This window comes from Microplitis demolitor, chromosome 6 (genome assembly GCF_026212275.2).
Source record: "Microplitis demolitor isolate Queensland-Clemson2020A chromosome 6, iyMicDemo2.1a, whole genome shotgun sequence".
NCBI lineage: Eukaryota > Metazoa > Arthropoda > Insecta > Hymenoptera > Braconidae > Microplitis > Microplitis demolitor.
In genome coordinates, this window is record NC_068550.1 from 4,963,502 (window position 1) to 4,983,580 (window position 20,079).

Sequence of the window (20,079 nt, forward strand, 5' to 3'; positions counted from 1 at the left end):
GAAAATCTAATCGACTAATGACTGCCAATCCTACTGCCGCGAAATTGGAATTGGTCATGCACTTTCCGCGTTCACCAAAACCTTCACCCTTATATTACTGTGTGTACGTCTCGTGTTGTTAACTCTTTCAAACATTTCTCATATATATGATGATATGTTTTTTTTAGTCATTTTTCTATCTACTAAAATTAAAAGTCAAGTTGAAAAATATTTTTACGATACTTTTGATTTATAGCGAATCTTTTTGTTTTATGTTGTTCAACAATTTAAGATATCAATTTCGTGTTATTAATTTATTTTCTTCGCTATAATTATATAATTTATAATAAAATACATGGGCAGAATTATATGCACATTAATGTATATAAATTATTAATGAGGATAATGATTGTACTACATATGGATCATTAAAGTTAATTTATAAATATAAAGTGAATGAAAGTATGCGAAATATTGAATACGAAATTTGATTATCTGTTTGTCATAAAATTATTTCATTATATTTTTTTCCTATATCACGGACTTTTTTAATTAATGAGCCAGTTAAGATTTTAAATTACATTTACGGTCAACCCGGATAGTTTTCGCTTGTCACGGTAATTTTACGAAACGTCACAAAATGAAAAAAAATTATATGAAACAAAAAACAAAAAAATTACGGTTTCAAATAAAAATTTCAGGATTTTCGTAAAAGTTTTGTTAAAAATAAATCTTAAACAGCAAAACACTACTCTCTGCTTTGTAGTCTAAGTGTGCGAAATCTTACGGACTACTCTATCGGCTTATTTTGGAATTAAAACCCATATTATACATTGACACTTTTAACTTATAAATGAAATAGCTATTTTGAATTTTGACTTTTATCTGTTGTATACTTTGTATACGCAAGATTTTTAACGAATCACTTCTTTGCGATACTGAGATATATACATATATATATAAATATATATATATATATATCACGTTACTAATACCAAAAGGACATATTTTTTTGTGCTCTTTTAACTTTAGGGAGCTTCCTATAGCCAAAAAAGCGTACGATTATTTGGCAGACTTATTTTAGCGCTGAAAATTTAAAAAAAAAATTTGAAAGCTTAAAAGGCGTATGTCTTGAATTATATCCCCTGCCTTTTAAAAATTTTTTTTTTAATTTTCAGCTTCAAAATAAATTTCCAAAAACAATTCGTAATAAAAATAAAATTATACGCCATTTTGGTTCTAGAAAGCCCCATAAAGTCAAGAAAGCGAATAAAAATGTCATTTTGAAATTAGTAATGCTATATATATATATATATATATATATATATATATATATATATATATATATATATATTGATTTATAAATAATTAATAAAATATTGAGAAAATAAAATATACTTAGCATATACTGTGTTTTATGTCATGTATACTATTACAATAAGAAATACATATAATTTTTTTAATGTCTCAATAGCATTCATGACATTAGACAATAGTGAGCATTCATGTTGTGCATTCTATTTACTATTAACCCCAACTTGATAAATTTTATATGATATGATGCACATGCGCTTTTGCTCGTAAATGAACAGTATATACAAAACTATTATGTAAATATTTTACACACATGTCCTTTAGTAATAATGATTTAATTTCATATATCTAAAAGCGATATATAAATATTGATTCCTATCATTATTTATTTTTTAAAATTTAATTAATATAATACTCTAGCAATCATTAAAAAACAATGTCATGAGTTTATTCTAATAGTTGTATATATATTGTGGCAATTATTGCACGCTAGTTTATTATGATTATAATAATATATAATATATTGTATTTCCTATGTATAAATGAAATCAATATTAATGAAAATAATTAAATTTCGGAGAGAACAATGAAACCTGCTTTAAATAGTATTATTATTATACAGTATAATTATAATAATTATTTGAATTTGTCGTTGTGATAATTGATACCACGAAATAACGGCAAATAGTATCAGGTACCCTATTCTCCCTCTCCTTTATCCTCTTCGATCGCTAATCACTCCGCATAGCAAATACATGCAGATATGTATCTATGGATAAACTGAGCGCCGACTGCGATGTTCAATGCCGATGTTTGTTTAGTCCGAGGTTCAATATTATCTACGATAGTAATTAATATCGATCCATTGGCATCGTATACTTATAATGCAATATAATTATATGTATTTATATAACTTCATTTATTCATGTAGGGGAGGGTGGGGCAAAGTGGGCCCTCTAAAATTTTGAATTCCCCGAATGATTTGGGAGTAAAATGGATCCCCAAACGCTTAGGGGCTCATTTTGCCCCACCCTCTCCTGTATTAAAAAAACAATTTAATATTTCGAATAAGTGCAATACTGTAGAATATAGATGTATATACAAAATCATTTTTTGTTTTAAAATTTTGTATCTGTTATTGTTTGTAAAAAACGCGGGGCAAATTGATCGGTCTAAAAATTACGGGAAATTTAAAATTTTTATGAAAAATAATTTTTTCCAGTGTTTTTCATTTGAATTATTTAATTAATAATTGGAAAAGCTGTCTGAGTTAAAATGGACCACCAGTAAATTTCCTGTTTCAGTAATGTCATTAAGAAAATTACTTTTGTCAAATATGAAACAAAAAATTTGAATGTTTTTTATTTTTGACAGTGGTTCGTTTTACCCCAGATCTGGTTTTTTAAAATTCTTAATTAAATAATTTAAATTACAATCGCTTGAAAAAAAATGTGTATTTCACTGAAAAAAAAACACTAATTCATAGAAAAAGAAGATTAGGACATCTTGATCTGAATTTAGATTTTTTCGATTGAGAAATTGATTTTGAATGAAATCTTCAAAATTTTACACTAAAAATATACTAGTTTGAAAATTTTCAATAGCATAATTTCTAGTAAGAAGAAAATACAATAGTTTTAAAGGTTATATTTTCCTCAAAGTGTTCGCCCGAAAAATGGTATTTTTCCCCCCAATCTCTCTCTATCTCCTTCGTTGTATGTATATATATATATATATATATATACTATTTACAAGGTATAGCAAGTTTTTAAATTCTTAAGATAAAACTTAACAAATTTATTATTAAATATTAATATTTCCATTTTCATAAGTAAAGTATCAAAACTATGAGAATAATTCTCAGACACGGATAAAAAAAATACCTTTACTAGCGTATGCAGTAGTGACTCAGGTGTAGAATATGCGAGAGTATACCGAGAATTTCCTACTAAATAATTTGTGATATAATACGGTTAAAAATTACCAAGTTTAATATTAAATAATTCATTTTAATACTAGCGTCGGTAGCGGCGGTGGTGGTGATGGTGGCGGTAGCGGGAATGTAGACGAAGCTTGGGCGCAATGCGAGAGGGTGGTAGCAGTGGGTAGAGAGAGGTACCCAGAAGCAGGTGCCTATAAATTTGTAAACTTAATAAATACATAATGGCCGCCGTTGCTTTCTAGCTAGAATTTCTATGCTTCGCGTAGGTTTTCAACGAGATTCTACCGGCTCGTTTTCACGCGCTCCATACTTCTTTTATATTGTCTTATAAATTTATTGTATAAATTATTTTATAATTTTTAAAATAAATTTTTTCCTCACCCTGAGCTATACTTATTATTTTTTATATTTTATTACTATTCTTATTATTAATAGTTTTTATTCATTTTATTATTTTAATTTTTACTTTTTTTCATCCAATCAAATTGAGAAAATGCCTCAGGTGCTGTCGATAATTCATAATAAAACTCAATTGCGTAATAAATAAATAATATTTTCATGAGTTAGTAGTAGTCGTTGCTGTAGAAAAAAGAATAATATTCAGGGTGTATCTGACTCACCTGCGCTAAAAGCATATATGTCTGGCAATATATAACACAAATATAAATATATGTCTCAACCACGTGGGAGGTTGAGAATTATATACATATATATATGTAGTAACTTTAAAAACGAAAAAAAAAAAAAAAACATTTTATTTATATGTCAGTATATATATTTAAATATGTATAAATATATAGTAATATATGTAAGCCCCCACGCGTGGCTGAAAGTCATGGGAGCGTAAACCAAACGAAGAGTGTAACCAAGAGTGCAGCAGTCATATATATATATGTTCACATATAAATATATATATGACTAAAAAATGAAATAAATAAAATAGGATAAAAATAATATTTAAATTACCATATCAAACGGTATGTTCGAATTCCTGGAAAGAGTGCATACAGAGATGCATAGAGCAAGTTGTGGTATTATATATTATTTTAGCTTACCTCGGCCAGCTAGTGTATGTGATAGTACTTCGACCCAGGATCTCCATTGTTATTGTCTCACTGATGGTAATATAAACAATTGGCCTTGTCCATCTCCACTGCTTCCGCCCGTCACTCAGTACTCTCGACATTTTTATGGATCGTAGCGCACTTACTGCAACAATATTATATATATATAGATATAGATACATATATATAATTAGTAAATTTAATTTAATTAATAAAAAAAACATTTTTTTCTTCAACTGGTTCATTCATAAAATCTTTTTGCCTCGGACGTTGGTCTGAAGGCAAAAAATGTTTGTTAAATTTAATCAAAAAATTTTATACTGTAGAAACAATTAGCCGGCATCAATTTTGAAAATTCAACTGTTTTTAATTTTTTTTTCTTTTTTTTTTTTTTTGAAATATCATTAGTCACTTGTTAGACATTTTTTAATAATACTGAAATTAGCCGAGATCTGATAATTTTTGGATTTTTGTATGAATGATAAATTTGAAAATAAAAATATTTAGAAAAATTGCACCAATAGCTTTTGAAATTTTCTACATGTGCATATTTTTAGTTTTTAAATTCGATTGTTGAAAAACAATTCGAAAATTGTTAATTGTCTCATGACCTTAAGATCATCATTTTTTAAGGGTTTAATTTTTCAATGAGTTGATATGGAGGTTTTGGAATGTGTAAAGACGTATAAAGGACTATCAATCGAGGTCCGATGAATGATTCAAGACCTCGAGGATATCAGTCAAGTCTCATGGGAAAACGCTAGTACATAGAAGCGAATGAAAAAAATTTCTTCTCTTCTAGCTCAAAAATCTGTTAGACATGACAGAACATACATTTTACTGGAAAAAATCATTTTTTCCAACGATATCTTTGAATTCAATTGATATCAAGAATGCTCGAATCAATTGATTCGTTTCAAAGATTTCGTCGGACAAAAAAAGGTTTACACACTCGCACACAGCCGGATGTTCATCCGGAAATAGTCGGAATAGCTTCCTAGGACCTCAAAACGTCGAGATCTGATGAAAAGTCGATTTTCTAAAATCAAACCGAAATCAATGACTTTCCTTTTTTCGAAAATTTTCAATTTTCATAGCGGGCAGTTAGAAATTTATTTGTCTGAAATGCAAAATATTTTCATACCATACTCAAAATAGGCAAAAAATTTTTTATCATAACTTTAAAAAATATTTCATGTTAGCCCATTTATATCTAATTAAAAATTAATGACAAATCGATTATCTCTTGTGTAGTAATTTAATAAACTTTAGTACATACCTAAAGACTAATGTTAGGTTTTTACTCGATAAAATATTTAATAAGATATTAAGTCAAATTCATCGAGTATTCTCTCGATCGAATATATAATATAATACATGTGTACATACTCCATATATCAAAATGAAGTAACTTCCGCAATTGGTCGATGATATTTGCTCTGCAAAGCCACGGTTATATATTCGTTATGCTTTATACTCTTAATATTCTAGTGGAACGATGAGTATCATATTTATATATATATACATTTTTTTCACTTTTTTCTATTAAATAAATTCACTTATTTTAATTATTTTGAGTAGATCCTGATATGCTATACCGTTATTTATATTTGTACAGTTTTATGTAACTCTTTCATTGCACATTGTCCTATTTATATATAACATGAATTTTAATACAGATTAAATTTTTGGCTAGTTTATTATTTTCGTATATAACTAAACAGTTATTTTAAAAAACGACATTCTAATTAGCAAATAGTCTAACTTAATTTATTTTATAAGGTGATTCTGTGCAATTTTCAGATACTACACTGTGAAAAATTTCCATTAAATTTTACTACGGGTGCATTGTAATCTCAGACCATAAGAAAACTGGTACAAAATTTACAAGTGTCCCATATATGGGACTATACTATAGTAAACGAATGCGCATAGGTCCCAATCGTGTCGTCTGCGCATACCGTTTACTATGGGACACTTGTAAGTTTTGTACCAGTTTTCTTATGGTCTGGTGTTACAATGCACCCATAGTAAAATTTGTTGGAAATTTTTCACAGTGTAATAGTCAGAAAAAATATTATTTGAGTAGCTTAGATAAAAATATTAGACATATACTAGATATGGAATAGATTTTAAGATGAAAAAAAATTTTTTTAATTACTTTTTTTTTCGCATAAATGGAAGATTTTCTGAAATGGGGTTTGACAATTTGCTAATTAAAATGTTAAAATATTAAAATTTTGAATTCCCCGCTGAAAAAAAAAAAATGAAAATTTTCACTATTCAATCAACTAGAAAAGTTATAGTTTTCAGTCTGACTTTCAAAAATCGAGTTTTCATCAGATATCAGTTTTAAGGTCTTAGGACAATATTCTGAGGATATTCCAAATAGACTTAGAATATTACATGTATGTACATATACGTGAATATAACATAACTTTTGAATGGATATAAGCTGATTGAAATCGGATTTGCATATAGGGTTTATTGAATTCAAATTTCATGAAACTTTGATTCGAATTGATTCAATAGATTTTGAAATGATAAGAAATAAAGTTTTTGAAAAAAATTCCTATAGAACCTTCGAATCCGATAAAAATCATCACAATCGGTTGATTGGGTTAAAAAGTACTTTGTTATGGTCTGTAGGAATAGATCGCGCGAGCTGATTAGCACGGAAAAAGCAGACATTATATTCTTCTATATAAATCGTGATATAAGACAGCGAAATTGTCAAACAATTAACGTCCATTAACCATCAGAAAGTTAACAACCAGTTCATCTTTTAAATTCGATGACCGTTGCCGCGATATCTTGAAATTGACCAGGAAGTTATTTTACACAAATAAACCAAAAAATTGATCAAAAAAATGTTATTCGAAAAGTTCAAAAACGTTCACACAATAATACTGTTATTCTAATATTTACCAATTAAATTAAATTAATAATTTAATTTAGTAGATGATAAATTAAATACTCAATAAAATTTAAAGTCATTTTAATTATCACACAATAATAATTAACTATTAAATTAATTATAAATATTTTTACAAATAATAAATATATAATTATCAGTTTCATTATCGAGAATTATTAATTTTAGTCATTGATGATCCTAATAATCACAATAATAATAATAATAATAGTAATAATTTTATCAGCATAGAATGCAATTAAATAATATTAATAATTCAATTAATAGTTTTTAAAAATTAAACTCAATCAGCTAAATGAATGATAAATATTAATATCTATGAATAGAGATAATAATAGATGAATAATATATTAGTGATAACAAAATTAAAATATTAAAATAATTTTTAGTTTAAAATTGAACGATCGGCAGTCAATCATGCTGTGTATTATACAAATAAGAGAACCTCAGTGAAGCACCATCAAATATATTGGAGACTACTAGCATAAAGCACCAGCTACCAGCAGCATACATTAATCACCAATGCTAATGGTATCATAGCTAGCGTAGTTATAGTTTCTCCTCTTCCCCCTCTTTCTATAACACCATCTCTATCTCGCGAGCTATATACATTAAAGTTATGTAGAGAGGGATGAATAAAGATAAAGCAAGACTGAGAAATCGAGAGATTGATATATATGTATGCAGAATATATGTAATGTAAACGTTATTGTGTCCCTTGGGAGAGAGAAAGAGAGGGAGAGACAGTGTTTAATGCAAATGAACGATGATATGACTGGTTTAAAGAAGCAACTCTTTACAGAACCCATGTACTTTTGCACCATGGAAAACAATGAGAATCCTTGAACGGTTGAGTTATTTTTATTGACTACATGAGCTGCCATTTTAAACCTGCTAATTATCCGGCTTTTATTAATGCCGTTATATCTACAAAGAACTTTTCATATGCATTCATGCATTTTATTTAAAAATTTGAATAAAAAAATATTTAAATATATATGACTATAAATATACGGCAATCGATAATAAAAATGATTATACTTTGCACCGGTTTTTAAAATCAAGTATGTAAAAAATTTCTGAATAAGAAGAAGAAGAAGAAGTAAAGGCTGAAGCCAAAGAAAGGTCATTATGGAATCGAGGAGGTGAACTGAGAGAAATAGAGAATCACGAGGGCGCAATAGATATACATTTATGGGGTGGAACAGTTTCTCTGTATGCAGGTTCGCGGAGAGACGAGAATTACCTGGATGCATTATCTGCGGGTTAGTGTGGAGACTGAGAGAGAAAGAGTTATAGGCATATATATGGGTACTTATATATAGATATATTGGTAGAGATGAAGGTGAAAGAGGAAGAGAAAGAGGACAGAATATTTGGACGGCAGAGGGAACAAGTGGAGGGTCGCGGAGGTTCGTCCTATCAATCACGGTATTATTATCGAGTCCGTGATTAGCAAGGCATGCTAACGATATCTCTGGCCGGAGGCAGAAGCCGGCGTTAGCTTTGTGTGAGTAGAAATCCATGTTGTATGACCGAGTGCACCTACGCAAGTTTATTGCGCACATGTTGGGCATCCTACGATATATAGATATAATATATATGTCTACTGATGTCTTTATCCATTGATTTGGTCTCTCTTGTTCTTGTGGTTGGCTTGAATTCAGACTATTTACTGATATGCTGTATGTGCAAATGTGTGTATGTATGTGTGTGTGTGTGTGTGTCGTATGCTAAAGAGTATAGAATAGAATAGAGGAATAGTTGTTAAGAAGGGGCGGCTTTTGAAGGAGTATATGGGTATCGGAAGTGGACGGGTATAGATGAATGTCTAAATTGGTATTAGTAATCAGTGAGTTGTCCAATGTCTTGATACTTGATTCTGGGTTTGAATTACATACTGTTGTTGAAGATGTATTAGCCATTCTGAATTGAGTTGCCATGATCATGATGACGATGATGCTTCTATACTCCTCTGGGTTTATTGAGTGTGAGCTCGTGTCAATGATGTGATGGTAATTTTGGTATGCACAAAGAGAGTGAGAGTTGGTGAGAGATGGTGATTCTAGAGAGAAAATGACGATCACGATGACGACGATGATGATGATGATGGAAATGGAGATGCAATGCTGATGATAGTGGTAGTGATGATGTGATGCTGGTAGTACTAGCTTGGATGCAGGAGAACTTTATTGGGATATATATAGTTGTATATGTATATATATATGGATGGTGGGGTTACCGTTTACTATAGTTCGATGCGCATGCATTGATTTAAGCCGAGCCTTACCGCAGACTGTGGTGCAGGACTGGTCGGCGGTATTAACGCCCGCGGGTATCCGAAAACTGCGATTAGGAAATTTGCTGGAGAAATATACCTTGTAAAGTTTGTCAAAGCGGAACCTGTTGAGGAAATTTATTCATTAATGGGGAATACTTGACCAATCAACATCGAATTCCTGAAATTTTTTTACCAAATTTATTTTTGAAAAATTAACTTTTTCGAAATTTTGTACTGCAAATTATTTTTCTAAAGTAAGTTAATACGTCAATCATCATGTTTGTCAAATTTGGTAAAAGTACGTCATTTTTCGATTCACAGACATATCTCTGTTGTCTTCTGAAAATCGAGTTTGTTGAAATTGGATCGAATGTAAAATTTTTTTTTTAAATCTGATCAGAACGAAACTTTTTCTGGGCACAAATTTTTTAATACATAGAAAACAAGAATTTTTAGGCGCAAAAAATTTTTACTCGCCTCAAGAAAATTTTTCTAGTTCGAAGAAAATTCTTGTCTTCAATTTGTAGTGAAAAATATTTCTGGCGCCAAGAAATTCTTTTTCTATGAATCAGATATTACTTTAATGAAATGTATCTTATTCTTATTGGAAAACTTAAAAATTACCAATTTTCTGAATAAGTATGAAAATATATTCTTGTACATAAGCGATCAAAATTGTAAAATTGAGTATATCAGTTGCACAATACAACAGATCGTGTGATAATTGTTTTATAAAATTAATGAATAAAAGTCTAACTTGATAAAAATGATAATCCCAATGAGACACGAAAAAAATATAAATAAAATAACATTGAATGTTTGTTTTACGTTTTGAATGTGGACTGAAGTGAATTCCCGATGTGCATATCCATAGTATTGATGAATCCTCAGCAATCGTACAAAATTATTGATACATTTTATTGGAGTTATACGGATCGTTCGCAACGCGATTCCAAAGCTAAACTCGTTATCTCCAACGTAATTCAGCATCCAGTCCGTCTCTGTATCATCCAGTCCCGGTTTAGTCATATTCCACCGACCAAATAAATATATATACACATAAACCTTCCCCACTACTTTCGTTTGTGCGTCGATGCGTCGTGACATGCATCTACTCATCCTCTGTTTCTATATATGGCATATCCCCGACTACCCCTTGGGGCTTTCATGCCCGCCTAGCCACCAGATATAATGATATTTTCCGCTCATTATGAAATATTCGAAATAATTTGCTGGGATTGTGCATTTTGATTTGACGTTTATTATCAACTCGATTTTGCATTGGCTCACTATTCCCAACGAACCAATTCCAAATTTAGCTTCTCTAATTACATAAATATAAATATCTATTTATGTATACACTATATATCAAGTTTTCCTTTAATTCATTTATATATATATATATATATATATATACATATATACTCATTATACAAATACATATATATATTTTCTCATATTCGTTTCTACAACGGCCTCATGCCAATTTACCCGAATTCTCTGCAACCCAAATATTCCTCAATGCTGCATATACGTTCTGCTAGAATTCGTTCATTCAAACCAGAGAATTCAATATATACTGCCACTATTAATAAATATATATATATATATATATGTACTTTGACATATATATATATATATTAGTGTATAATCGAGCATTAAATTGGAATTCGAATCATTACACGCATTCCGATGATGTAATGATATATATGATAAAACTATAAAAGATTAAATATAGCGGGAAATAATTTAAACATTGAAAATATATGTATATATATGTATGCATCTATAAGAGTAGATGGAAACGATAAAATGTATATAGGATGGGATAGGTTGGTTTAAATTCTCTTCTGTCACCACAAACATGCATAATGCAGCCACGCAGCTCGTGTAAACGTGTAAACATCGGCCGAGTGAGTGCACACATTGAAACAGTAGGGGTTGGATTGGTATAGTTCTGACTGTGCCAACCGCTAAATACAAAAATCCCCAACCACCTGTGCCACACCATCTACCCACGGTGGCCCACGAATATATACCTCACAACTCTCTACTCGAGCTTACTCTCTGTCTCTCTCTTACTCATCTGTTTTAAAGTTAATTACAACATAATTGCGGTCGACATTTTGTTGTTCATTCTACTACTCTCTTTTACCATACCATTTTTACATATCCACTTTTGCTCTGTAGCTATACCACGACATCACGTTTTCGTTGCTCGGTAATTACATTTTTGTAATTTTATATTATCGTTTATAATGTTCATACACACTTTACATCAAAAATTTTATTCATTTAATTATCACCACGTATATGGATTTATATGGGGATATTGAAATTTTAATTTACGAAAACAAACGATTATTAAATTTTCAAGATTTTTCATTTTAATTGGTTACAATGTACATGCTTTATATTTATATATATATATATATATATATATATATATATATATATAATAATGAATGTGTTTAACTATAATATTATTTTTTAGCCAGTAGTATTTATTACTTAATAATTCAAATATTTTTTAATTAGGGGAAGAAGGCCTAAAAATTGAACCCGGGTAAAAAAGTTTTAAATCAAAATAATGATAAAAATTTTTCTCGGTCAAAAAGTGACCGAAAAATGATTGATTAGGCCTAAAAAAACCGATAGTAGGCAGACTTGATTTTTGGCCAAATGTAGGCCTCTTTTCATAAAATTCTATAGTTTCGGCCAAATATTTTTAACCGAAAAAGTAAGAAAAATTAAAAAATAAAAATCTTTTCATTCCAAAAACATTGATTACAGTACGCTAAATTTATTGCAGTTTAATAGTGCATTCAAAAAATTTCCGTACGTCTTCAAAATATAAAACAAATTACGAACTTGTTACGAATGCTCGCTTTGCCCAAAGGGGTGGCTTGAGGCGAGCACAGCTTCTTGATCAAACGGGAATGTGGAGGTTCAAGTAATATAAATATGTATATAAGCAAATTGAAATAGACACAGAACAATAATGTCATTTTGAATCATCACATTACACACTCACAAATGAATAAAACTCAATGCGCAGATTTTGAGCTTCTTGTAAAAAAATCGGATTCAGTTTTTTTCTCACACGAGTCGTGGGGTCAATCACGGAAATTCAGAACAAGAGCCTGATAAATTTATATATAATATATTTGAATAAGAATATCCTCAACATTCTATAGTCATATATTGGAAGTAAATCTTGAATTTGAAACTGAATATACTGCATAATCAAGACTTTGGGATACATCATGAGTGAGTAGTATAGAATAAGAGAAGAGAAACTATAACACAGGATAGGTTTAAAACGGGGGTTGGTTCGAATATACTCATGCACCAACACTTGGTGGCTCTCTACGCTTCATATTGAACACAATTAAGTAAATGAGCACGCGGGTTGCCGTTAGCTATAGATATGCTCTATTATGTGTATTGATCTTTAGTATGGACTTTAATACTTATACGCAAAATATATATATATATATATATATATATATATATATATATATATATATATATATATATATATTTATAAATATGCAGAATAATTATAATAATTAATCCTCAATTATTATTATTGTTTTTCGTAATATTTGAATACATAAATATGTGAACAATAGTTTTTTTTTATCATATTTGCAATCTAGCTTATATTGTAATTATATTTTAAATTTATGAAAATAAGGTCATGAACTCTTGTTATTGTATATATTTTACAAGATTCACTCGGATTATGCCTCAGTATTAAAATATCAGAATTATTGGTCGTATGTCAAACGATACGTAACTTCTTTTAATTCCAAAGTCTATATGTTATTTAAATTATAGAAAACAATTCATCATTTTTTTTTTTAGTTAAGTAAGAACAAAAAAACAGATTTGAATAATATACATTTGAATCTATTACGTTACGAGAGCTAAATGTTACTTGCGTAATATTTTTAAATAATACTTAGTAGATAACAGAACGTAAAATTTATATATATATATTGAATAATGAGTTATATTTAAATCAACGTGACGGATAAAGATAAAAAAATTAACTGAAGAAACAGAATATAAAGAATAGATTATTATCTTATACTCGTTTCCTGCTACATAACTATTTAGTTTTAAGTCAAGTATATTCACATGAGATATTTTATACTTGTATGTAACAATATTATAATGAATCAATCTGATTTTTTATCCTTAATTGATGATATTTTTGCCTAATTTGGTCTTTTGTCAGCATTATTAATTTATAGTTATACACTCCATGTGTAAATTATGTTTGAAGAGGGCCTATAGTCATTTTTGTCAAAGTTTTTTCTTATACATAACCTCTAATCCTTCTACTTATCTACTTATCCTCTATCTTTTTATTTTTAAAAAACGTTTATTTGTTTAAAAGAAAAAAGTGGACAAAGTTTCCATTTCCTGGAAAAGTGAAACAAGGATAGTACCGTTCGTCGACTTGAGTGTCATAAAGAAAAAAGTTCAGATCCCTCTTAAGGTAGTTGTATCATAGGTCTCATCGGTAGAATTTCATGAAAATGAAGATAAATGCTCTGAATATAATTTTGAAAAATCAGAATTTTTGACCGATTGTGAAGTGAGATATAGATAATCAAATTGCGAGTAATGCACATGTAGAAGGTCGAATTAAACTAAAAAAAGTCGTATTTTCTGATATATTTCAAACAGCTATTGGTATTAAAATTTTTTAAAAAACTAATAGATAATAGAATAAAATAGTGAGAAAAACATTACTTTCTATAAATAAATAAATTAGTTAAATTCACTGCGAATTAGTGAATATGCTCCGGGAACCAGTAATAAGTAAACGACTGGTTAAATTAGTCATTTCGAATTACTAAATTTATAACCATTAGATTCAAAGCTTCTTTTTTAGACAACGCTGGTAAATGAGCTTTTAGAACAATTTAAAGTGACAGATCTGAACTCTTGGTCTTTTACAGTTCGACTTTTTCTTTAAATTCTTCAATTTATTCAATTAATTAATCAGTTGTTAGCTTTGTGCAGCTATCATTTAAAGCTGGCGCATCAGCCACTTTGTAAGAGTTTAAAATTTTCCTAATGTAGCTATTATTCTTTCATTAGACTGTAATTAACCTTTTTATAAATTTTCTTTTTTCCAACAAATCTTAATCGGAATTGAAATAAATCAAGTTAATTTTTGATGTATATTGAATTCATTTTTCCCAGGTGCGAAATTTGACCAGTGAACCCAAGACTTTATCGAAATAAATAGTAAATTTTATTTTATTTCTTTACTTACAAACAAAAGATTTTTTTCTCAGGAGTTGTGAACTTTGAGTTAAAATCGGGTCATTGCCACAATTGTCACGATAACTTTCAACGAAACATTCTCTCTATGTTGTGAAATAAAGTTTCAAACAATAAAGATAATCTTTTCATTATTTTCCAAGACAATACATAAGTTCGATTCTATATAATTGAGAAAATTATCGGGATTATTTGAATGTTCAATTTTTGAATTGAAAAAACAAAAATAAAAAATAAGAATACCCGTAATATATTTGCAGTTATTTGGAATTTAGTAAAAAATCAGAAAAATTAATTTTTATCCAACGATTTTTAATTAAATATTTTAATTATTTTAGAAAAAAAAATTCATAGTAAAATCTTTTTAATTTTTCAAATTTTCGATACATTTTTTTTCAAATTCATAAATTAATTTCGTTAAAAAAAATTTATCTCGAAATAAAAAACAATTAGCCAACGCATTAAGAGCCGTCGACACTTTTATAATCTTTGATTATTGATAAAAATTGAGGAGCTATTGTTTACAAACAATGGAATTAGTATTTGATAAAATTTATTGATTTGACACTGAGCTTTTAAAGGAAGAAAATAATGAATAAAAATTAATTTAAAAAAAAAAATGAAAATTAATGATGTGTATCGATGAGTTCGCGTTTAATTGAAGGAAGAACATCAATAGTGTAGTATAGAGTAAAGGGGTTTCCATAGGTGGAAAAAATGTTAAAAATGTTAGACCGGAAGCCGCACCGAGGCATCGGCGTAACGTTATATTTCGATCTTCCATTCACGGGGCCGCTCCGTTTAGTTTCGATTTGCCGCTTCGTTACGAGCTAGAGATTTACACGATGAGATAGGATTGTTACGCGAACGTCCAGACGTTTTCTCTCTCCTTTCCCTCCCTACTGCCTTCTTCCCATCCTTTACTATCTTCATCTCTTTGTCTCTTGCTTTCTCCCCTCATGCTTTCCTAACTTGTATCCTTTTCCTATCATTTTTTTTATCTTTATAACTTATTCTTACATACCACATTACACTGTACAGTAGCGTTAAGTCTGCAGTCGACACTTCTTCCCTTACACTGATATTTAAAACGTCTTTCGTCACACAAATAAAACTCCGTTTTTCAGAAAAAGTATTTTATGAATGTCTCTTATTTTCAACTTCTCGTTAAGAAAACAGAAAATTTTCCAAAAATAGAAAAATCATTATCTTCCATCGAATTTCGAAAATAGAGTTTTTGTCAATTCTCATTTTTTTAAGACCCTAGGAAGTTATTTTGAATATTTTCCAGTCTAAAAATGATCAGAATTCATGAAAATTCAAGCGCAATAAGACTAGCAAATTTTGAAGTATTCAATAAATGAAATTTTTGGTAAAAATCTTTTTTTCGAATAACTGAAATTTTTCTACAGGTCGATTCCAAGTTCTTAATCACTTGAAAACCCTTTCAAATTCAATACGATTCAAATCGAGAGGTTCCATTGTCAAACAGTACGAAACTTAACAATTTTCTTCACTTCTCTAGAATAACTTGCAGTATACACATTTTGATTTTCCAAAAATCATAATGTTATCTTTGTATCCTCTTTTGACCACCGCGAAATTTATTTTAAGTGATTCGCTAGTTTAAGACGTCATCAATAAAACATTTTGAAAACTGCTCTTTTTTAAGTTTCAGCGGCAAATTTGAAAATTCTATAGTTAGATCTGGCTCAAAACCCATTTAACTCTTCATCTTCCGGATTTTTTTTATATAAAATAATTCAATACTTGATAATTTCCTCTTGAAAATCGTAACAAGTGTTTATAAGAAAAAAGTCGAATGGTAAATTTTCAATAAATGAAATTTATTTTTATTGTTCGTACTCTCTTGCTTTTATACTTTAGCTCGAGTAATAAGTTAGCAATAATATTTTCACAATATCTCTCTTCCATGAATTGGATGTTATTTCATTATATTTTATTGCTTCTTATATCAGTAGAGCTACGCTTTACTCATGAATCTACGGTTAAAGTGGTCTATAAGGATGAGAGTCGCAACCCTCGTTTTATCATCTTGCGACTTCCGTCGAGGAAATTTACTTGAAGAACTCATTATTGAATGGTTTATTCTACTTTAACCGCTTGTTAATTTAACTCACCTGTTACTAACTTAAACCGTGAGTTTTTTTTTTTTTTTTTCAAACTTAGGATTTAATAAATATAAGAAAAATTAATTGCAATAATAATTCATTATGATTTCTAATTATACTTTTTTTTTTTATTAGAAAAACTTGAAAATAATTATTGAAAATTTTTCAAAATATTAAATTTCATTTGCGACCATGCCCATTATAAAAAAAAAAATTTTTTTAATTTTATTCTTTAAAAGAGACCTAATTTTTCTCTAAAAATTTAATATTAAATATTTATATGAATTATGTATAGAAATTGAAATAAAAAAAAAATTTAATTTAAAACAAATAAAAGTGAAAAAACTTTTCATTTTATAAAGTAATCACAGATTTACTGTGGGGTGATATGGATAAAAAAGTAATATTACAATAAAAAATACTTTTCCGTATATATTTCTTGAAATAGTAGGCAGTTAATTCGAGTCAATAGTTGACGCTTTGGAGTCGTTGTTATACGAGCTAAAATGAAAGATTCATTTGGTCGGAAATGTATCCTCAGTAAAGGATTACGAGCCACTTATTTTTCCACTCGTTTTCCGGCGAGCGTTTAGAGTCGCGCAAATGAGACGGTTGTAAAGGATATTTTTTTATTCGATTTTCAGCTCGCTTGTGATCTTTATTCACTGATATTTTTTTTTATTTTATACTACCGGATATATATAAAAAAATAACTACATTTTTTATGATTATTTATTTTTAGTTTGTTCTTTTTTATTTTTTTGCAGAAGCTTAAGTACCAATGGATATTCTTCGAGTGTTTGGGGTATTCAAGGTGAAAGTTAAGACCGAGTTAACATTATAAAGCAGAGATTAAACAATGGATTATAATGAATAAGTGAGTATTTAGTATTGAAAAATTGAAAAAATTAATCTATAAAACTTTTATTGAAGTAGTAGCTTATAAAAGTTTATTTATTGATTCAATAAATAATTTATCTTTTAATTATTAACTTTACAGGGGAGGCCGGGGTCCGACGGACCTCCCAAAAAATTAAAAAAAAATTTCTTCTATTTCATTTATGAGTTTGATGTAATTTTCAAATTTCCTATTCAGTAAAAAGGAAATTTTTCAAAAATTTTTTGTAACCGATTATAAACACAATAGAGTATTTTGGGTAAACTTTTAAAAAATATTTTTTTTATTTAACTCATCAATAAAATGTATTATCTAGATTGGGTTCATGTATCGTGCCTTGACCTCCCCTACGTGTGTGTGCACTGTAAAAATTTTGCGGAGTAAATCTGAATGAAATGCGGAGTGAATGCGATGATTTTTTATTTGTTTATAATTTCCTCAGAGTAAAATTCACTCCAGAGGAATTTATTTCAACATGAAAACTTTGAACTTGAATGAATACTCATAGGGCGCGCAGCACGAAATTTAAAAATACCCAAAATCAGGAAGACATTACTATATATTCTATATATATATATTACAAAACTCCATACGTAATTTCATAATTTTTTTTATGCTTTCGCACACAATAAACTATTGATCTTTTATAAAGTAAACTTTCGTAAAATGATTAAATTACAAACTATAGTTGATCCCTAAGTTTGTTAAGAGGGTGCAAAAAAGTTTCGCATAATCACAAGGAAAAAACTTATATTAAAAAAAAACAGCAAAGAGAAGGAAAAATAAAAATTGTAATTTATAAAATCGTAAAAATTTTCTACGTTTAAAAACTATTTATTATTTACTGAACTTAGTCAAACACGCATGATCAATTTTAGTTTTCTCCAAGATGTAGTTGCATTTACGACAAAACTTTATCATACGAATAAAATTATTATATATGTTGTATTTTTATATTACTTTGAGGGGAATATAATTCTTTATTCTCAAAATAAATTAATATATATTTCTTTTCATAAATAATAATGTACAAGAATTTATGTTAATAAAAAAATCAAATAAAAAAGTCATATATATATATATATATATATATATATATATATATATATATATATATATATATATATACATAAGATGTTTATGACTATCTCGCGACAATTTAAATGGTTATGACCTACTCGAGCACGACAAGAACGACGAAATGATTTCGTCACGCGTTAAGTCGCGCGAATTAAATTTGCCTCGGTCGCTTTCGCGAATTAACTTCAGTCGCCCACGAAATGCGCGCGTCCATATAGGCTTTATAGTTAACTCTCGAACATTTTACTCTTCCGCGATGCAATGAGGGGAAACTAAGACATACATATGTATACATACATTTATGCAGACATATACATACCCATTGGAATAAAGCTTCACTTAATTGTTATATGTACAAGCACGATGAGGGTGGAATGAACCACTCTATCCTCATACAAATCGATAACCGTGTAGAACTCAAGTATTTTACTTCCGTTTTTCATCCATAATTCTTTTCAAATTCTCTAATTTACATACCGAAATAATTGTCGAAAAAATTATAAAAATGAAATGAAAAGTAGTGTAATATTACACGGATAAAAATGGGGCTAAAAAGTTAACGTTTGTAATAGTAGACTATCTGAAATATAAAATTGTTACTAGAAAAATTCGTATGTTTAGTACAATATTGTTTTTCCGTAATCACCCATACGAAAAAATATATTTCGAAGAACATATGCCGGCGAAATAGCATACATACAATAGTAAAGATCTAAGTCAGATATATACTATTTTGCGGAGATATATATTTTTTCGTGCGGGCAATTATTTCAATTGCAAATTTCCTAGGCAAGAATTTCTACTTGGGTAGAGTCGGCCCATCTTGGGCGGTTGGTCATTTCTTAGACCTTGACAGCTGAGCATTAGCCCACGTCCGGCTTTTTTTTTATTTTATCACCGATTTTCTTTCACTCGAACGTCCAATAATTTTCGTTAATTTTTTTTTACAAATAAATAAAAAATATAATAATCGGTCAATTTTTTCCTCTAAAAATTCCTCTATCTAGTAAAAGATAAGAGTAAAAATAAAGATACCAGAAAATTTTGAATTGACCGTTCTGGATATTTTGCCCAGAAATATTTTATTCCAGGATATTTTCGTTAGAATATTTTTATTCGCGAAGTTTTCACCCTAATAAATTGGCCTAAA

General features: G+C 28.8%; 1 protein-coding gene across 3 annotated transcripts in view; it reads left to right on the forward strand.

Moving 5' to 3' along the window:
- LOC103573984 (protein bric-a-brac 1) overlaps positions 1 to 20,079 on the forward strand; it is a 212,241-nt gene that overhangs the window by 32,599 nt on the left and 159,563 nt on the right. For all 3 annotated transcript variants that reach the window (XM_014442315.2, XM_014442312.2, XM_053739817.1), the window contains exon 3: positions 17,719 to 17,828. The gene's annotated coding sequence lies outside the window, so the exon portion shown is untranslated. The remainder of the gene's footprint in view (positions 1 to 17,718; positions 17,829 to 20,079) is intronic.